The sequence below is a fragment of the Perca flavescens genome, chromosome 8 (genome assembly GCF_004354835.1).
Source record: "Perca flavescens isolate YP-PL-M2 chromosome 8, PFLA_1.0, whole genome shotgun sequence".
In the NCBI taxonomy this organism is placed as follows: domain Eukaryota; kingdom Metazoa; phylum Chordata; class Actinopteri; order Perciformes; family Percidae; genus Perca; species Perca flavescens.
Window position 1 is genome coordinate 15538722 of NC_041338.1, and position 19647 is coordinate 15558368.

The window sequence follows — 19647 nt, forward strand, 5'->3', positions numbered from 1 at the left end:
GGTTGCTTTTTTAAGTAAGAGGGAGGCAAAGAGTCTCTAATACACATCTTAGGTTTAAGGTATGTTAAAATGCTATTTGAACAGGTAAAATTGTATTTGATTGTAAAGGTAAACGGAAACTTTTAAATTGCAGGGAAGGTCCAGTAAAGGTCTCTCTCATTAACAATTCAAATAATGGCCAAAGTGATTTCTTCTTGCGTTGGCCTACGCTGTCCTCAGCCCTCATATTGCTTTTGCTCTGACAGAACCTCATTTTACAGGAAAATTAAATGCAGAACACGCCACTAATTGCAAAATTACCCACAACTATATCTTCAAAATGACTCTTTGACAGGGGGTAGAGGTCACCCCAGCACTGAGTTCTTCACTTCTGAGTTTGATTATCTGCAAATCTGCAAAAAAAGATTGTGTCACACAGCAAGAGCTAGCTAATGTCACCTTGTCTGTGCTTGAGCTCGGAAGTCAGGCCTCTAGCATGGCCCACAGTCTCAGGAGCAAGCATGGTTATTATAATATATGCAGGGTCTGCATTTGGATTGGGGCCAATTGCCCACTGATTCACCAGGAACCTCCATCGGTGTCATGCATTACTGCACTACAGATGAATATGCAACCACTTTACTAATCATGGTCATCGTCTTCAGATCAGAGATTCTGGATTAATTTACTAGGAAGCAGAGCTTTTACTTGATGTAGTTTGCATTCAGCACATCCTGTTTTGTCTATTAAATAAACTATTTAGCTGTAGGTCATAGATCTTGTATCATTGGATAATGCATGCAAGTTGACACTAACTGTGTTAAAAGTAATTTATATTAATATATGACAACATGGCAAAGAGAAACTATGCAACCAAATAACAAAACTGGAAATGATTGAGCATTTTTTAATCAAGTAGGGCATTTAATTAAGCAGAGACATTAAGGTCTACATGGTACTTGGTTTACACATTCTAAAATAATCTGCTGGGATAATTAAGTCACTGCTACCATTATAGTTACTGTTTCCAGTGCTTCAATTTATAAAAGCCAGAAACTGAATGTTATACACTATATTGCGTTATACTCCACTATTTGTTTATTTTACACTTTAGATTGCTATTTGCAGCTTTGTTAGATTGCTATTTGCAGCTGAGAAGGAAGACCGTACGATAGATTCAAAGTGCTGATCCCGGTCTACTTTTAGTTCTAAAATTAATTTGTATGGCATTCTCATACAATAGAGGAATAGAGTGAACCATTTTACATGCGTTACTGGTGATAGCTGTGACACCCAAGACCGGTTCAACTGCAAGAATTAATTTCAAATTGTTTGTTAAAGCAGACAAAGCAGATTATGAATTCTCTGTTGCATACCGATTTAGGCCAACGGGCTATCGATTCATCGATTGCCTGAAACAACTGAGCAAATTTGTGTGAACAATGTCATAATCCTGGTTGGATATCTTTATCTTTTTTTCATAGTTTCTCCTTACAATCTCTTTTCTGTGGTGGAAGTCGCATTATGTCACGATTAATTCATTAAGACTAATAAATAAATTTAAAAAAGTAAACTTGTTATCGGAGACTAACTGGAATTACAAATTATGTTCTGAGTCTATATGTCTTCCTCAAGCCTAAAAGCATATCCATCATAGTTCCACTGTGGGATTATGAGTTTGCCTTCTAATGCCCAGTCTGGAATGTTTAGCCTTAAAATGTATCTTTCTTGGGGAGTTGCTGGTGGATTTGTGTTACAGCAAGCTTGTCTTTCCCTCCAAATTTCCTGTCACTCTTTACTGTTGATTCAGTATCATGAGGTTTCTGTGAGTCATATCTTGCTTTACCCATTGGAGGTATTAAGAAACGAGCAATACTGCTCACCTGGTATCAGGCTTAGCTGCGGTTCTGGAGCTACATCCTATAAAACTAGTGGAAAAAAAAACAAAACATCCACACACCTCACTGGAGATATAGAAATGCTCAATAGCACATCAATAGCACCCCCATATCCACATTTCCTCTCAGATCACTGCTGATGTTTGATGGAAATTGATGCAACTACTGTATATTATGAAGCAAGAGAAAGAAATAAAGACTTCTCCTGCCACTATTATATATATATTTATATATACTCAAAACACACAAACACACACACACACACACACACACACACACACACACACACACACACACACACACACACACAAACACACACACAGTGAGGAACATGACTAAAGGATGCTGTGCCTTCTAATGCTGTTTTGTGTTGGACCTGACCCTGAACATTCTTCTACAATCTTTTTCTCAGGCTTTTGGCATTGTATTATGCATGCGTCAAGTCAATCTGCATTCCCTTTGATGATCTCCTCTTCCCTCCCGACGCATGTGTATTATTATCCTGTAGGTACAGATACGAGGCATACACATACTTAACTGTGTAAATATGTTATGTGTATACTGTTGAACAATCTTTGGTGAGAACTTCAATGAAGAAGGAACAGCAACTGAAATTGGACAAAATTATTAGAAACTTAAAATAGTAAAGTCTTAATTTCAGTCAGTGGTATTCTGAAAAGGAAAGGCTCTGAAACACTAATTATAATTTTTTAATCACTTTTTAATACCTTTTAATGCATGGAGTGATTTGTTCTATATTTCCCACTTATTTCATAGAAGTAAGAAGACCAAACCAAAACAATTTATTTTTGAGATATGACTAATAGAAAGCAAATGTCATGGTAATAGCAGGCATTAGTCCTTAGTTTCTTTACTCCCTCTGTATGCGTGTGTGCATTGGCTGTTGCAATGTTAAGGAGATGCTGGCAGGCAGTGGGAGTCAGCTCAGATTTAAAAATGGCCTTCCCCTCCTCTTCGAGCCCCCCTGTCAAAAACAAGAGTTTGCAAAAGTATCACTAATAATAAGAAGCTAACTATTTCTGGCTTCCGTGTAGGAGAGAATAAATACATGGAATACGTGGCAAGTGAGCCACAGGGTATGTTCTGTCACCCGTGGAGGAGTATGTGATGTTAAGCTAATTGCCTCAGGAATCCCAAAACACCATACTCCAAACATAAGGGTCCAGAGGATTTGAGCACAAATATCACAATTTCGGTCACCACAGGTGTCTCCTAATGCTGATGCAGTAATAGATTACACTTGTCTGTCGTTTTTTTAAATTACTTGAGAAACACTTCTTTTAGCTGTGGATGTCAAATACATTTTGCAGTACAACTGAAAGTACATTACTAATGCCTGTAGCAGAGGAGCATATTGATTTTTGCAACATTACTGTTGCTTATCATTCCTATGACTTCTATCTGTCACAGCATATTACCATTATGATGAAAGTAATAGAGCAAGTTATTGGATATTTGATTCATACTACACAGTAGGTAACATTTGATAAACGTGTCATCACTAAATGAAGTTTTCAGGTGATTAAAATACTCTACAATTTGGAGGCATAGAAAAATGTAAAAAGATTAGTTATTAATATGACAAGATGACATATCATAGAACAAAGCATACACAGGGGGATTAATGACTAAAGTTACAACATAGAAGAAGTATGTACGTATGTGGAAAAGAAGGCACAATAATGCAAGACATAAAAGAACAAAGTGCAATATGTATATGTGGGCAATAGTATGAACTGTATGTGGTATTTCATATACAGTGTAGCAGGATGAGGCAAAGGTCTTGGAATACAGATGGTGATATAAAAGAAACAAGGTGCTTACATTTTCAGAAATAAACCTCTTTTTTTCAGAACAGTAAGGAACAGTATGCATATTTCTATGTATTGCCTTCTGTATCTTCTAAATGATTTCATCCCTTTTCTGTTTATGTGTTATTCTGTTTGAATACACGTGTTATGAGAGAGAAACAACGATGCAGAGGGGGGGGGGCGAGCAGTACATGGCTGCTAAAGCCTTGACTAATGAAGCTCTAATCTGCACCCATTTCCACACTGAATTTACAGCCAGGCCCACTCCAGGGAATCCAAGGGGTTTCACTACTCAGCCAAAGACAGTCTTCTTGCATCATCACAAACATACAAACTGAATGTGAAAATAGAAACACCTAATTAGTTTTTAATATTTTTTTTAGTTAGTTTTTCTTATCTAGCTCTTTGGTTTCTAATGTGTTACAAACTGCAAATACTGGCTCATTAGATGTATGGTATCAGTTGCAAATACTGGCCTTGTAGACATATTTTACTATATGTAATTGTCGGACAAACGTACAACTTAACAAGCAATACAGTGACTGTTGTGTACAGACTTATGAATCTGCATTCACCTTGTATCATCACCTTTAGAGCATCCAATAATTAAATGTGTATGTTTCATTGAGTTGTTGAGATAACGATTGTCGAGATATGTCGTCTATGCCCAGTTGTCGAAATTGTACCTCAGGCGTAAAGTGGGAGGGGGGAAGAAAAGTTTTTTTCTGCCCTATACTGTTCTAAAAACATAAATAAGTCTACAGTAGGAAAACCATGAAGTGCTCTGCTAAATTCATTAACCCTGTTGCAAAATGCAAAGAACCTCATTTAAGCCATTAAATAAAGTAGCTAAATGTTGTTGGAGTGCTGAACTGAATGCACATCTATTGACTTTTGCAAGGCACTGCCTCATCTATAAAAGTGGAATAATGCAGAGTTTATTTACACTTAACAATCACCCACATCCTTCCACGTCTTCTGCCTCCTCCATTCTTCCTGTAAGTTATGAATGAACTGACATTTGGGAGTCCTGCTTTGGAGAATAAATCATCTTTCTGTAGGTGTTGCTGAGATCATCTACTGCTTGTTTTCCCTGTACCTGTGCAATTGTCTTAAGTACTCCAGACAGTCCAAGAGTGATTGTGACATCCCTGCTGTCTGCAGGAAAGACCTCAAGGCCAAGTGATGAAGGGTTGCTTAAAGTTTGGCTGGCAAGCTTTCTCTCCATCCGTGATACCAAGCCTATTTTCTTCCAGTTTATATAGAACTGTATGACTTGGTGACCTGCACCTATTTTTCATCATCCCACATCCCAAATAGAGTAATGGGCGGATGAAACACACTGTTGGCCAATTCTGCCTCCTTGTCTGTTCCTCCCTGTGAACACGGCAGCTGCCACATCAGTGCAGCAAACTAAGGCTGACAGCAGGTCATATGATACTGACCCAGGTACAGAGTGATGACAGAGGTTCAGTGATGCCTCATGAATAAACCATTTGACGATTAAGGTAAGAAAAGCAAACGCTATATCCTGGTTAAACTGGTTTACCCTTCAACTAAGCATCTCAGGGAAGCCGTTCCACGACTCAGCAACAGCATGCAAAGCGCACACAGTTTTCTACTAACAGGAAACAGGGTCAAACATCGCTCCAACTATCACAAAAGCACTGTCATAAGCCCAGCTCTGCACTGTCTGATGGAATTGTGTCAAGCACCACGGACAGTTCCCTCACTGCTGACAACTCATGCTTGAGACAAAGACAAGGACATTCAGTTTTACATCACAGCAATCTCAGTCAAGACAATAGTTTTAGCCACGACATTGAAATGACTATTAATAATATTAAAACAAGCTCATGATAGTTTATAATCGATCTTTTGACTGTGGTCAAATCGGATCCTGGAACTGCTAAGAACTCAAAAATGTCTCAGGAGTGACCAATTCTAATGAGCCAAACTTTTAAAATCGTTAAATTCCATGTGTAGACTGGGATGAAAGCAGCAGTTGTTGCTTTATTAAATTACATAAGAGTCATATATTTATTCAAATTCAAATTGTCTACTTTTGTTCTGCACCATAGCCACGTGTGCCTCTTTTTAAATGCATAATTATTACTTTTATAACAGTTACTCATTACTTATATTATATTGCCTCCTTTTCTCTTCCTCTACAATAGTTTTCTGTCACAATAATTGTTTAATTGTTTTACTGTACAGCAGTGTATTGAGTTGATATCATTACAGTAACAGCAGCCATTTTGCTTTGTCCCCTTCAACCAGTAGAGCCTGTTAGAAGGAAAAGCCTGTGGAAATTAGAGCAAGGGTAGTTGGAACACATTCCAGAAGTCGAATATAATTTGAAAAGTAAAAAAAAATCATTACTAATCAAATGCTGAAAATACTGTTTAAATGTGTATTTTTCATAAATGTGTTGGGTAACATAACGCAAATCTTGCCCTTCACGCTTGGCCTACCCACGTGTGAAAACAAAATGCTTTTGTCACTTCACATCTGATGAACAATAAAGTTAACGGGAGTGAGCAACACAAGGCATTGTAAGATTTTAGGGAAGAGATTGAGTAATATTAGCAGAGAGGGAGTGACGGGCTGCAATTGAGAATCTAAAGAAGGATGGGAAATACTGTTTTAACATGAATTTAAAGCCAAAATGTTTATGTTATCATTAATTAGCTTGTTCTTGTTTCCCAACTGCGTCGCAAATTATAGGAGCTCAGCTGGGAGCTTCATGGATACATGCCTTTCAGCTGTCATATGAAGTCGAAGCAAACTCAATTAGTTTCTAGAAGCTGTATTCTCGTTAACATGACAACTGGGAAGAAACAGGTTGCTAATGAACGACTAAAATAGTAGTGACAGCACCGTTTGGTTTTGTAATCAATGTCGTTAGCATGGTGGCTAATGCTGATGTTACTCCATTTATGACATTTCGCTTGTGCGTTCTAACGTACGTACTGTCATTGTTCAAACTGAACACCGTTAGCCTTTACAACAGAGCTGCTTCACTCCACTTGTTAGATAATGTTTATGTACAGGGTTCTCTGTGGATTTGTGTTTGCCGCTGTGTGTTCGTGGTCGGAAATTAATCTAAATTTTTTGAAGTCACTCTAGTGGACAGAACATCTAACAACAACCATATGCTAATAATGGCATTGGCAATGCATAAGCCTAAGTAGTGTAGTAAATAATAATAGTAGGCTGAATTTGGGCATTAAATATTCAAATATAATTATAATAATTATATAATTAATAGCAAATGAAATTTGAATGTTATTATAGAGGAAGATTGACAGCTCTAGTACATACTGTAACCATATCTCTATGACAGCAGGCAGAACACTAACAGGCCAACTTTTAATTCATCTAGCTGGAGCTGTACAGTTGGCTTATTGTATGTCAATGTAAACAACTGCAGGCGTATTTGGAAATCTTTCCACAACCAGTCTATTACAATCTGTAACTTTCATTAACAACACACAATCCACTGACTCTCTCAACTTTATCCTCTGTCCCCATGGCAATACGTTTAGATGACACTGCACCAGCATCAGTCACTTGCCTCTTCCCTAAAACCTTGATGAGCTGTACAGGCTCCTCCGTGTTTCTCCTCGCTCACTCAGTCTATGCCTGCTATCTGCCCGGTCCATGGTTTTGTACATGGCTTATGTAGTATGGAATTCACAATTTAATGGTGCCCAACTCACATAAAACAAACATGGCCCCGAAGCTACCGTATTTTGAATGAAAACAAAATAGGTTCTCACACTGGCAAACAAACGGCATACATTTTGTATTCAACCCTGGCAAGCAAAAGTCAATGCTCATTAGAGCTGTCTGTTTGGCTGTGTCCTCCAAATGTCATTCATACTTTCATGCAATTATCAATTTATTTTAACTAATTGGAACAAAACAAAGTCATTTCAACTGAAATTTTAAACAACCCCTCTCCCCATGATTTCATCTCATTCTAGAAAAAAAAGACTTGTGATGTAATAATGAGATCATTTATATTGTCTCTTTTTACAACACACTAAATCTTTTGTTTTTTAATGCTTAGAAAGGAATATGGCTGTAAGTGAGCCCAGAGCCTACCTGTTTGTGGGTCACCATATTCTCTCTTGACTCTCATGGCCCTAGTTTCATATAGGCAAGACATAAGGCGTGGCTGGAAAATTTGCTTTCCACATGTGCAGTGATTTTATTTTTTTTAACCCGCACACTGTATTTTTGCGACTTCATTGGCCAGCTCCAGTAAGGTCAAAAGTGAGTGCATGCATGTTTGGACTTCTTTCCCCACTTCAGCTGTCAGAGAGACACCTACATCCAGAATAACACAAACCGCATTTTATGTGTGCAATTTATACTGTTATGTATGTTATCTTTATTGAATATATGTCTCAAAAAAAAAAAAAAAAAAAGTTAAATCATTGATTAACCTCATAACCACATAACTCAATGTGTATTTACAGATTCTTAACCTTTTTTATAAGATTTACAAATAAATTGTTCAGATATATTTACATGATATGTATCAAGAGATCCCTGCTGTGAAGTATTAAGTCTTTAAGGGCAATCAAACTTTCTTCTATTCACACTCATTCCCAGTTTGTCCTATGATCTTTTGGGAGGACATCTTCCCGCCTGGAATGACTGACATGAGCAGGGGATCGCTGGGTGATGTTTGGGGAATACAGCAGCAATATCCAGCCGGTTGAAATGTCAGCAACAAGCAGCAACACAATACTCCCACAAAGCAGTGCGGATCCCATTGGGCATTGTAATAGGGCTGCGACATTTAAAAAACAATACCAGAAAATATTGTGGAAACCAAGATGTACTGGTTAGATCCGAGGTGTAACTGTGGTCACACTTGTTCCTTTGCCATGCAAAATGCTGCAATATGATGGCACCATAATTATCGCTGTTATGAACGAGTTCTCAATCAAAAAAAGACACATTTCAGCCTGGTTTGTGTGTTTTGCATAGGGACTAGGAGTTTTTTGTTCTCCTGTCTGCCTGTAATAAGACACACAAAAGCTCCATCAAGAGTGAAGAATACTCATTTGACAGTGATGAATGGCTTGTTTGAAAGCATGAATAGCTCTTGACTCCACTGAATACTGGTGTGCCCATATAAGGGGCTTGATCATGTGGCATGTAATTGGTTTGGTGAGAGGCAGACATAATTACAGCTAATTATTTTCAGAATATTGATGAACACCAATGTTTCCTGAACAGAGGGAAGAACCTTTTAAACACAGTTATGGTGTCCATGCAGTATGTTGGTGGCTTATTGGAAAGGAACTACTCAGCCAACATGTGTGTTCATAAGACAATGAGTTTGGGCATATGTGCAACTGAGCACTCAAATGTGTCTAATTTAGTTTGGAATATTAGAGAAACAAAAAAAAAAAAGGACCATAGATGAATAGAACCTGGAGTCACTATTAGTGGCTGTGCTTTCCCCTGCCACTGTTATTGATGGCAGACAGAATGTCTCCAAGGCTTCATGATCCCACGTGTGACAGAATGAGAGAGATGGCGTCATCTGTGAGGAAATATATTGCTGTTTATCAGTCAGCACAGCTAGCCACAATAAAAGGCATTCTTTTGCATACTGTATACATGGCGTGCAGCAATGCCTCCCTTGTCCTGACTGCTTCCACCTGCACTGTCCCCTGTTGTCCCTTTTGACACGGGGGCTTGACAGATAGATCACAAAGATGCACAATCATTGCATGGTAGGGACTGGGATGGAGTGTGCCCATTATTCTAAAGCAAAGCTGTCTGGCAGGGCAAGGCCTGCACACCACATGGTGCCGTGATAGATGGGGACCATTAATCAAGGCAGGACGGGGCCCTGAGATTGATGTGCAGAAATTCAAATGCTCAAGCAGCATTTGGAAGATTAAGGCTGTGTGGGCAAGGTTAGGAGGCTACCTTTCTGTTGTGGAGAAACAGGTGTGGTGGTGGAGCTGCTGCCCAGCGGTGACACGGGATGGGGCCTATAGGGGATGCTCTGCCCTGTAACTGTGCTGCTTTCAATGTTCTTTTCCCATAAGGCTCTCCCATGTTCATATTGAATCAGATGTCCTACATCTGTCATTGTCCCAGTCACTTTCTGTCCTTGGTGTTGAAGTCTTCTCAGGAGCAAATGGATCCCTTGTGATACCATGAACTGAAATGAACACAAGGGAATAGAAAAGGTGCAGGAAATGAATGAAGGTAATAATATAAAATGAAATAAAGTATCTGTCATAGCAGAACATAGGGGAGGTTTATGCTTTTAAAAGATCAAAGAACACCCAGTTTTAACGTATTCCAAATAGCTTTGTTGAATATGTGATTGTGATTTTGCAGGACCTTTTATGTTGTTTTGTAAAATACACACCAACATGCTCAAGCTTTCAAAGTGCACACAAAAAATGTAACCACCATTTCAAATGAACAGACTAATCATTATTACCCTCATTGCTTCGTATCTTGCATGGTGCTTACCAGAGTTACAGTTCTGTACACATTACACAGTACACATTCTGTTCTAAATAGGCTACATAAATGGATACTGACTGCAGTGAACTTACTAGAAATAGTATTTTGCACCCAGTTTTGGGGTTCATTTGTATCTTAGTAGCAAACTACATTAGTGATAGCAACCTTATCTTGCGAGAATTAACAGTTGTATTCGGTCATTATTCAAACACACAAGCAGTAGCAAAGAAAACGCACACAGCAGCAAAAATGTGCTTTTTAAAAAACTGTGTCAAAGCTCTTGGTGCTTAATAGAGACCACATAAGTGATCCCAGGTGTCTTTAGACCATGCAGTAATACCACTTATGATGGAGTACATCTGGCAGTAATATGGTATTTTGGCATTGTTTTTTGCATCAATGAGTGGTTGATTTTAATATGATAACTATAGTCACATGATGTGGACAAGTCTGGTAAGTATAACACTTCACTCCCTGTGTGTGTGTGACACTGTGTAATCCAAGCTTCTCTGTACATTTTTTGAAAGCCTGTCCGGTGCATGTGGCAGTGACAAAATGTCACTATTTCACAAATTGGGGAAAATTCTGTGAGAGCCCCACAAAGCTGGACGTAAGGCAGTGTCACTTATTGTTCTATCTAACAAATACTGTAATTCAAACCAATGCACAATATACTGTGCACTACTTACCAGATTGCCATGACATTAATTATGGATATTCAAATTAAAAAGAGTTTGTTATCCTCTTGGCCAAATTTTTGGATCCTGATGAGATACCTAAAGTAACGAATGGATGTTAATGAAATTTGCCATTGATCAAAATTATATTTTTTACTGCCAAATCAGGAGTATGAAGTCCATTCTGTGCAATATTCAAATAATGGACATAGCAGCCTTTAGTGGGGCTTGTGTTCTTGCTACCTGTTTATTCATGATCCTCACTGTTAAAGGTGCCCTGCCACACATTACTTTGTGGTAATGTCTGAAGTTCTACCATGGACTCTGTAACATTTCTTGTGGAAAAAATGCCTTGGTTACCTTGTTTCAAGCCATTCTAGCATGGTATAGAAAGCCTACAGGAAGACTCCGCTCGATTTCTGCCAGTTCTCATTAATATTCAACAAGCTAAGCTGTTTGAATCTGATTGGCTAACAGCTAGCCAATGAGAGCCTGGCTGTCAGAATCCTTTACCCAGCCCAACTGGGCGAGCTAATGAGCAGTAATGAGCTCAGGCAATATGATGTCAGACTGACCAGCTTTTGTAATTGGCCTGATTTCTCTACTTATTTCTTTTCAGTGGCTAGAGCTGACAAAGGAAGTAGCAGTTCATTTTCACATTCACAACATAACACAAACACATATGGACCCAACATATTTTAAAAAATGCAAGTAAAAACGGTTTTGTATGGCAGGGCACCTTTAACGCTTTACTTTTTGGCATATTGTTTTGCATATTTGGTTTTTGCACCTTCCTGATAATCTTTACTGTTCATATTTTGTGTATTTGCACGCATTTGCATTTGTTGTTGCACTTTGTACTGCAACTGCTGCACAACATTTCCTCAGGATAAATACAGTTTTATCTTATCTTTTTGTATCTTAATGACATTACCCCCCAGTAGTTTTGTTGCACCCTCTTGATAAATGCTTGTTTATGTATTCATCGAGATGGGCATCAGCAGTGTTCATCAGCCGAGCTGTATCTCCTCTTAAATGACATTACATTTGTTAAAATTGCTGTTCTTATATTTGGAGTATCACTGCACATATTAGTTGATGGTTTAGTTTCTACATGTACACCTTATTTAATTTTTTTTAAACAAGGAAAGAAAGATTCAGCTCATCAACAAAATGTTCCATAAACATTATGTCTACTAACAAACAGCTCTGTGTTGCAGAACTGGTTAGACAGCTTTTTCTTCAGGCACAGTGAGTCATGCTAAAAAAATACCTACAGCATTTTATATTACTGCAAATATAGTTCTCCAAAGTTTTTTTCATGTCATTTCAGTCTGCTGCACAATGTTTAGTGTTCCATTATATAAGACATGAGGTGTTGCTGTAGGAGTATGTCCTTGTGACATGGACATGTTTGTCAGAATCCATCTGTGAAGCAATTTGACAACCAGTTTGTATTTCTGAATAGTAAGGACAAAGTTTAATGAAGCAATATACAAGCATGCAAACTCCTCACCTTTCGGTGAAATTCTCCGTTTTGAAACCGAAATGGGTCACTTACGTGATTTTTGACTCACTGATAACATTGTTTCTGGTAAGTAACGTTAAAACAAACGACACAGTATCCACTGCAGTTATCCACTAGTCAAGACACACTTTAATCATTATCAATGTACGACAGCAAACAGATAGCGTTACTGAAGAAGTTATCATTGATAAATAATTATATTCATGAATTACATATTATTTATATAATTATAAATAATTATAATTTACTAATGTTAGCTAAGTTAACGTAAGTTACGTGTTAGCTAACAATGTTGGACTGAGGGTCTCCATCACTGGGTTGAGCCCAGAGGGCATTAGAGCTGTTCATCTCAAAGCTCAGGAACATTAAATGTCCAAAATCCGGGTGCAACATTTGTCAAAATGGAGGTAGAGAGAGTTAGAAAATACCATAATATATCTTATTGTCCACCATGACAAGTTGTCTGTTGAACTTTAAATTTAACAGTGAGCTGGCTTACCTTTACTCTTTTGCCCAAGTAAAGTATATTTGTAATATATGTTCACCATATGATCTGTCAGGTATCATCTAGTAGAAACTATTTTAATTCAATAGTTGTTAATTTATTTGATCTGCTGCACTTTGGATCAATAGAATCACATTAAATATGATGTCTATTGGATGTTTGTTAGGTTTAAATGATGCTTTTGACTTAAGCTGCAAATCATCTTGCCTTAGCTGTCTCACAGAACGGTCTAATAACGTGAGGATGAAATGCTTTCCATCAGAATGAGAATTTCATCCTTGGAAACCTGTTGTGTACTTTTCAAAGAATTAGTGCTTAAGGTCCTTGTTTGACAAAATTAATATTAAATGTACAGATTGGATGCTCTAGTTGTTATAAGTATTTATAAAATTAAATGTCCAAATTTAGCGTATGTAGGGAGAGTTAGAACAAAAAACATTAATGTCATTTTTTATTTGTCAAGGTGATCGCTACCCTGTCCCCTAGCTAGCCTACCGGTAATACATAGAAAATAAAGTAGTTCAACACAGGTAATCCTGTTTGTTTAATTGCTTTTTATGACTCAAATGTATGCTATACAAAATTGTGTATGGTTAAATTACTTACAAGAACACAACATTGTTTAAGAGCACAGATTCTACATAGATCTAGCCTCTTAATTTTGCTTTCAAAGTGCACCAGATTGATGCGTTTAATTTTAAAATGTATAAAATGTTCTTCCCCCTAGAGGGTCAGGGGTCCACCATGTCCTTCTCACCTTTTTTACCCCTGACCTGTTTGCATGCCTGAATATAAAAGGCATGCGAAACAAAATTATATATTATTAATTTGGACAAAAACGGCCTCCCTCCATTCTGTTCACCTTTTCTTTTCTGGGACATGAGATACAACCTACACTTTTAATCCATGACCATAGAAAGGTATTTGTGACTATTTGGATCAAACTATTAATTCAGTCCTATCAGGGTGCCATCAACGTCTAAGATGGCCCTTAGAGTAAACAGTGGATGTATAAAGCATATTGGAAAGAACAGATGTGGATATAGTTGATCTTTACCAGTGTTTTGAGTCAAGAAAAACGTAGTGTTAGAAAGTGCTGCATGTCAAAGAGATTTATAAAGTGCTCAGCAAACAGGAGAAAGAAAAAGTCTGTTATCATTTATGGCAATTCTGTATTTTTCACCGTGACCTGCGTTCATCAAACATTATTGCATTCTGTGAGTGCCAGCCTATTATATTTAAAATGTGACATCTCATTTTCTCTGCTACTATCTAAGATCATGCTTCATCTGATAAATCCGCAGAGATGGCGTGACTATGCTCTGCTCCGATCATTTTCTGCTGTCAAATGTGTTTTTAACATGTTATTAACATGCATACAAATACACACATGGACACAACATATGTGGTACTGTGTGTGTTAAACAAATGATTGTGACAAAAATACATGAAATTAACAAATAAAAGCATGGAATTGTAAAAATATTAATGGAATTGACAGGCGACAGTTTAATTTGCAATGCTATTATTCATAATACAATAAGAAATATCTGCACCTCTAGGAGAAAAAGTATAAATGTGTTAGATGTGCTTCAGGAGACTTTAGTTGTGATTCTCATCTGGGCATCCAGCTAAGGCAAGAAGTAATACAGTAGAGGCAATAAAGAACAAGATAACTAGGAGAGACAGCTTGTGAATATGATTCAAAACCAGACCAGGGCCATATCTAAGCAGAAAGCAGTCATCTGGCTTTGACAAAATGAAATACATCAAGAAAGCCGTGAAAAATCCAGCTTTATCATTTTTATATTGTTCCCATGACAAGAAAGACCTTCAGCAACTCTAAACCCATCCACAGAAGCATCATCCCTGGCTATCTTTCCCCCAGGGAAGACTTAAGCCATTAGAGGAGAGGGAGGGAGAGGGAAATATACTGAGAGCTAGATGGAGAAAGAGGTTATGAAGTGAATGCAGCCAGCACTTCTGATGAATATTTCCAAAGGAAAGTGCAAGAGGTACAAACATCAATCTCTCACAAAAACAAGCCTGAGGGGATGTGGAAAGGATAATGATGTATTCACCACACTATTTTCAGTTTTTCTGTTTTTACTATAATCTTAAACATGAAAATAGGAAACAAACTGTGCTCGGCAAGTCTTGTGGTCTCCCATGTGTCCTTATTTTATAAATCTTATAGCATGTGGCCAATTTTGTGTTGTTATAGGAATTGGTCACCTATTTTTCTTTAAAGGAATATGCCACCGTTTGTTGAAATAGGGTAATTCACCGTCTCACCTATATTTATATAGGTGGGCAAAAGCATTTCTCCTGCGGGTCTCTGCGGCTGGCGCAAAGTCACTGTTTCTGGGTTGCTGGACAACCAAATGCCGCTGCCCGTCCAGTAACCCGCGGGCTGCCGATATCTTTGTGCCCGAGTAGCAGTGCTTCGGCTGTAGCCTACTTCCATCCAATATAGTCCCAAGTCAATATCTACCTAGGAAATTGTCTAGTCTTAATCTGCATTGCTATTTTTACTTGTTGTGAATATGCAGGCCACAAGAAGTAATTAGGTTTTGTTTTTGTTGTTGTCGGGTCACTTTTACTCATGACATGCTAACGGCAACAAAGGATTCCAGTCATTACGCTAAGCTAAGCTAGCGGCGCCGCCGCCAGACTAAGACAATGCATGCAGTGAGACAAAAATGCGTTTGCCCACCTATATAAATATAGAGGAGATGGTGAATAACCCTATTTCAACAAACGGTGGCGTATTCCTTTAACTGATTAAAACCTGGTACAAGCAAACTAATTCTGCAAGTGTCTTTACGCCAAGTGCCATCCCTCTGCATTCACAGCCACCAACCTTCTGGCATCCAATTACACTTGTTGTAGTGCTGAAACAATCGATGATAATGAATGATAAGTAATTAACAGCTAACAGCTCACTATTTTCTGATATTTCATAACTATTAAATGAATACATTAAAAAATAAAAATAATTGACGGATTAATTAATAATGAAATTTTTTTTTATTGTAGTCCTAACCTGTTGCCGTGATACTATTCAGCCATGGATATATAGAAAAAAGTAGATACTGCGTTCCATGATGGTGCCTCATTCATGCCTATGAAAATTGCTCACTGGGCGACTAAAAAGTCTTCACAGCCCCATAGAACATGCTGAATAGATAGTCTGATAATCTGAACTCAGGACATCTAGAACTGGACATTAACTATATTTAATTTGTTTGGAGTCCACTCAATAATTTATTATCGCAAAGTTGAATCCGGCTTCTTACACATACAGAGCTAGGGAAGTGAATTTATTTTTCAAAATGCCTGTGTGCATTCATGTTTGCAAGAGTGAGAAAAGACGACATTTTGTGTGGCAGACTTGTGGCTGTAAAACTGTTCTGCTAATTTAGTCAAATTGTGAGAGAGGTGGTATTTGAGATGGTATTTTCAAACTCACTGTTGAGTAGAACCTTTATTATATAGCTATATATATATATATATATATAGTATATATATATATATATATATATATATATATATATATATATATATATATATATATATATATATATATATTTGGCTTATTAAGTCCTGCTGAAGGCTGCTGGAAACGGCTAGAAACTGTCTGACTTGAGAGCAGATTTTTGTCACCGTCCCCGGCTGCTGTCGCCTGCTCTCGTCTACTTTACAGGCGAGGCGCAGTTCATCTCCAACGAGCCGAGAGTTCAGTCGGCGGCAGGGCAGTCGGGACTCACCCGGAAATGGCGAGCGCAATGAGGTGACTAGTCTCTCAAAATCTGACGAAAATCTTTTAAACTGACCTTTGTTGAGCTGAAATGAAGACAGATTCAGCAACTGCATGGCTTATTTCTTGCTTAAAATGTTTTCAGAAACATGTTTCAGTGAACTATCTTAGTACAATATGAGATCGTATTCTGAACGGCCGCCATGACAGTCTGGCTCTCAGCTCTCAACATCCGGAGAAAACAAACCCATGTGACGCGTTCGTCCAATCAGCTGCCAGTTTTCATTACTTGGGCAACAATACCGAGTAGCGCCGCCTGCTGTTATGGAGACGTATTACGTTTCTCTGTCGCCACATGAAGTAAACAAACACAGCTGCGTTAATTTCGTTAATTTTTTTTAACGAGTTAAATATTAAAACATTAACGCAAAAATTAACGCGTTAATTTTGACAGCCCTAATATATAATAAATGAAGACTTAGATTTTACACATTACAAGATTGAATGTTCACTCAAACATTTAATCAAAGTATTCCAAAATGTGGGGTAGAGCTGACCTCTTTACAAAGGATGGCAGGATATGTAACGGCAGTATACATCACTGCACAGGATGAGCGGAAACATTACATAATTAGTCCACCCCCGCACATAAATTTGGAAGACTCATTGTTGTCTTTCTTTATAATTGTGCTAATAGAGTACACAGTACTTTCTGAACTTGTAAGCGATGCACTCTGCCAGAATCACTCTCTTTTACTGTATATCTGTACCATTACCAGTTGCACTGGACTTCTTCTGAGGAAGGCAGCCTCAACTCTGTTCCAAAGTGGGCCACCGTTCATCAGGCCTTACTATGACCTTGTTGTGCTCTCTCAGCAGTATCTAGTTAGTTGAAATTTCTTCTCTTTGTTTCACTATTTTCTGCCCACATCTGTAGAAAGTAAACAATCCAGAGAAATGGCAAGCAGAGAAGAAAGGGATAAGACCTCAGAGACTGCATCTCCCTTGCTCTCTCTCTCTCTCTCTCTCTCTCTCTCTCTCTCTTTCTCTCTCTCTCTCTCTCTCTCTCTCTCTCTTCTTTCTGTGTGCAAGTGAGAACAAGTGGACTGCCAAAGGGAGAGCAGTACCAAAAATTGCTTCTGTTGAATGCACTTCTATGCCTTTATTGCTTCCAGTAATTGCTTCTCTGAGAGATAACTGGTCTACTCTTGTCCATTTTTTTGTTTACTGTTGAAAGATTGCACCCTGCAAACATTGAACAAACCACACCTGAGTCATGAATCCCATTTGGGAAACAAGCCAACGTGGAATGCACGCAACAAGAATTAATTCAAAATCTGAGTGGACACATGCAGTACTACTAACCTAGATTTAAAAATTACTAATAGCCTATTACTACACTCTATGCTATGCTCTACGCTGTAGCCTATAGCATTTGCTACATAACATTCTGATGAAGAATCTGTGTCAAAACACCTAAGTGTATTTCTATTGTGATGTGAGCCAGCTAAACAGGTGAAATGTAAGTATTTTGTCCTGCTTGACTTGGAAATATGCTCATTGAACTTTGGGTTTAGCACTCCACTGAGAATCCTCTGGTTGAAGCGCAACCTCCTTTTTTAATTTAACATTATACTTTTTAGATAGGATCAAAGATTTTTTCCAAATCCATCATATTTCATCAGCGTATCTGAGTAATTTAGCGCTTAATTTGAATAATACTAGGATCATACTTTCACTGATCCATACATCCTCCTCCCCTAGCCTAAAAGCTTGCTAAGATATTTTAACATTTTAAGTGTGCAGCTTTGTAAGAAGAGGGAACAAGAGAGCAGATAATAATAATATGATGCACTAAGGCTAACATTTTTTGAAAGATACATGAGTGTACACCCAGTTGATATTTATTGGTGTGTGTCTGCATGGTTGTGTGTGTGGTGTGGTGATGGAGCAAAGCACTATGAGGGTTAGTAAATTAAGTTTAATCCATATTGGGAGCAACGATTCTAATGATGCATGCACTCACTGCATGATGAATGCAATGGAACTTAAACATGAAGCGAGCGTGCACTGGCATATGTTAAATAGCTAATTTAAGAGGAAATGGAGGTACTGTAAGTCTTTCAAGAATGGCTCTATCCTCGTCTCCAGGTGTTCAATAACAATGTTTTGTAGAATACACCGATATCCAGGGATTAGAAATTACTGTCACTACAGCGGATTCTCTTTGGTTGGATCCCAGAGAGGCAGCAGACTATGACTGTATGTGTGTGTGTGTGTGTGTGTGTGTGTGTGTGTGTGTGTGTGTGTGTGTGTGTGCATGTGTGTTTAAACAGTTCTCCTTTGCAGTATATGTAGAGTTCTGAAAAGTCAAAACATAAAGTCACCTCAAAATGTTGCTGCTTTGGTCTATCTTGCTCTATTTAAAAGTGTCTTGAAATAACTTATGTTATGATTTTGTCAACTTTGCTTAACATGACTCTAAGAGAAATTCACATCGTAAATAACCAAAGATTACCATGCTACACAGTCTGCAAAGATCAAATGCAAAAAAAAAAGTCCAATTAACATCTACATGCAATACAGTTTTAGTTGAAATGCCGAAAAGAGAATGATTTACAACCACCTTCTTTTTAATCATATCCTATTCAAATTTGGAATTATGTTCCCAATTAAAATGTATATATTTATATGTATATTATATTATTTCTAGTCTAGTTTGCCAGACCCTCCTCCAAGCGTGCCGGCGTTTAAAATGCCAACACAAAGGAAGCCCAAGGCAACGGATATCCGGCCTAAATGAGTGAATTCCGGCGGATTTTCCGGCTGCAACGGAGCAATCCCAGAAGTGGAACGTCAAGGATATAGACTAGGCCTTTTCAGACGAAACGCAAATAAGTTTCTCATCAATTTCAAATTTTGAACCCATCTCTCTCTATGAGCCTATCCACACTGTAT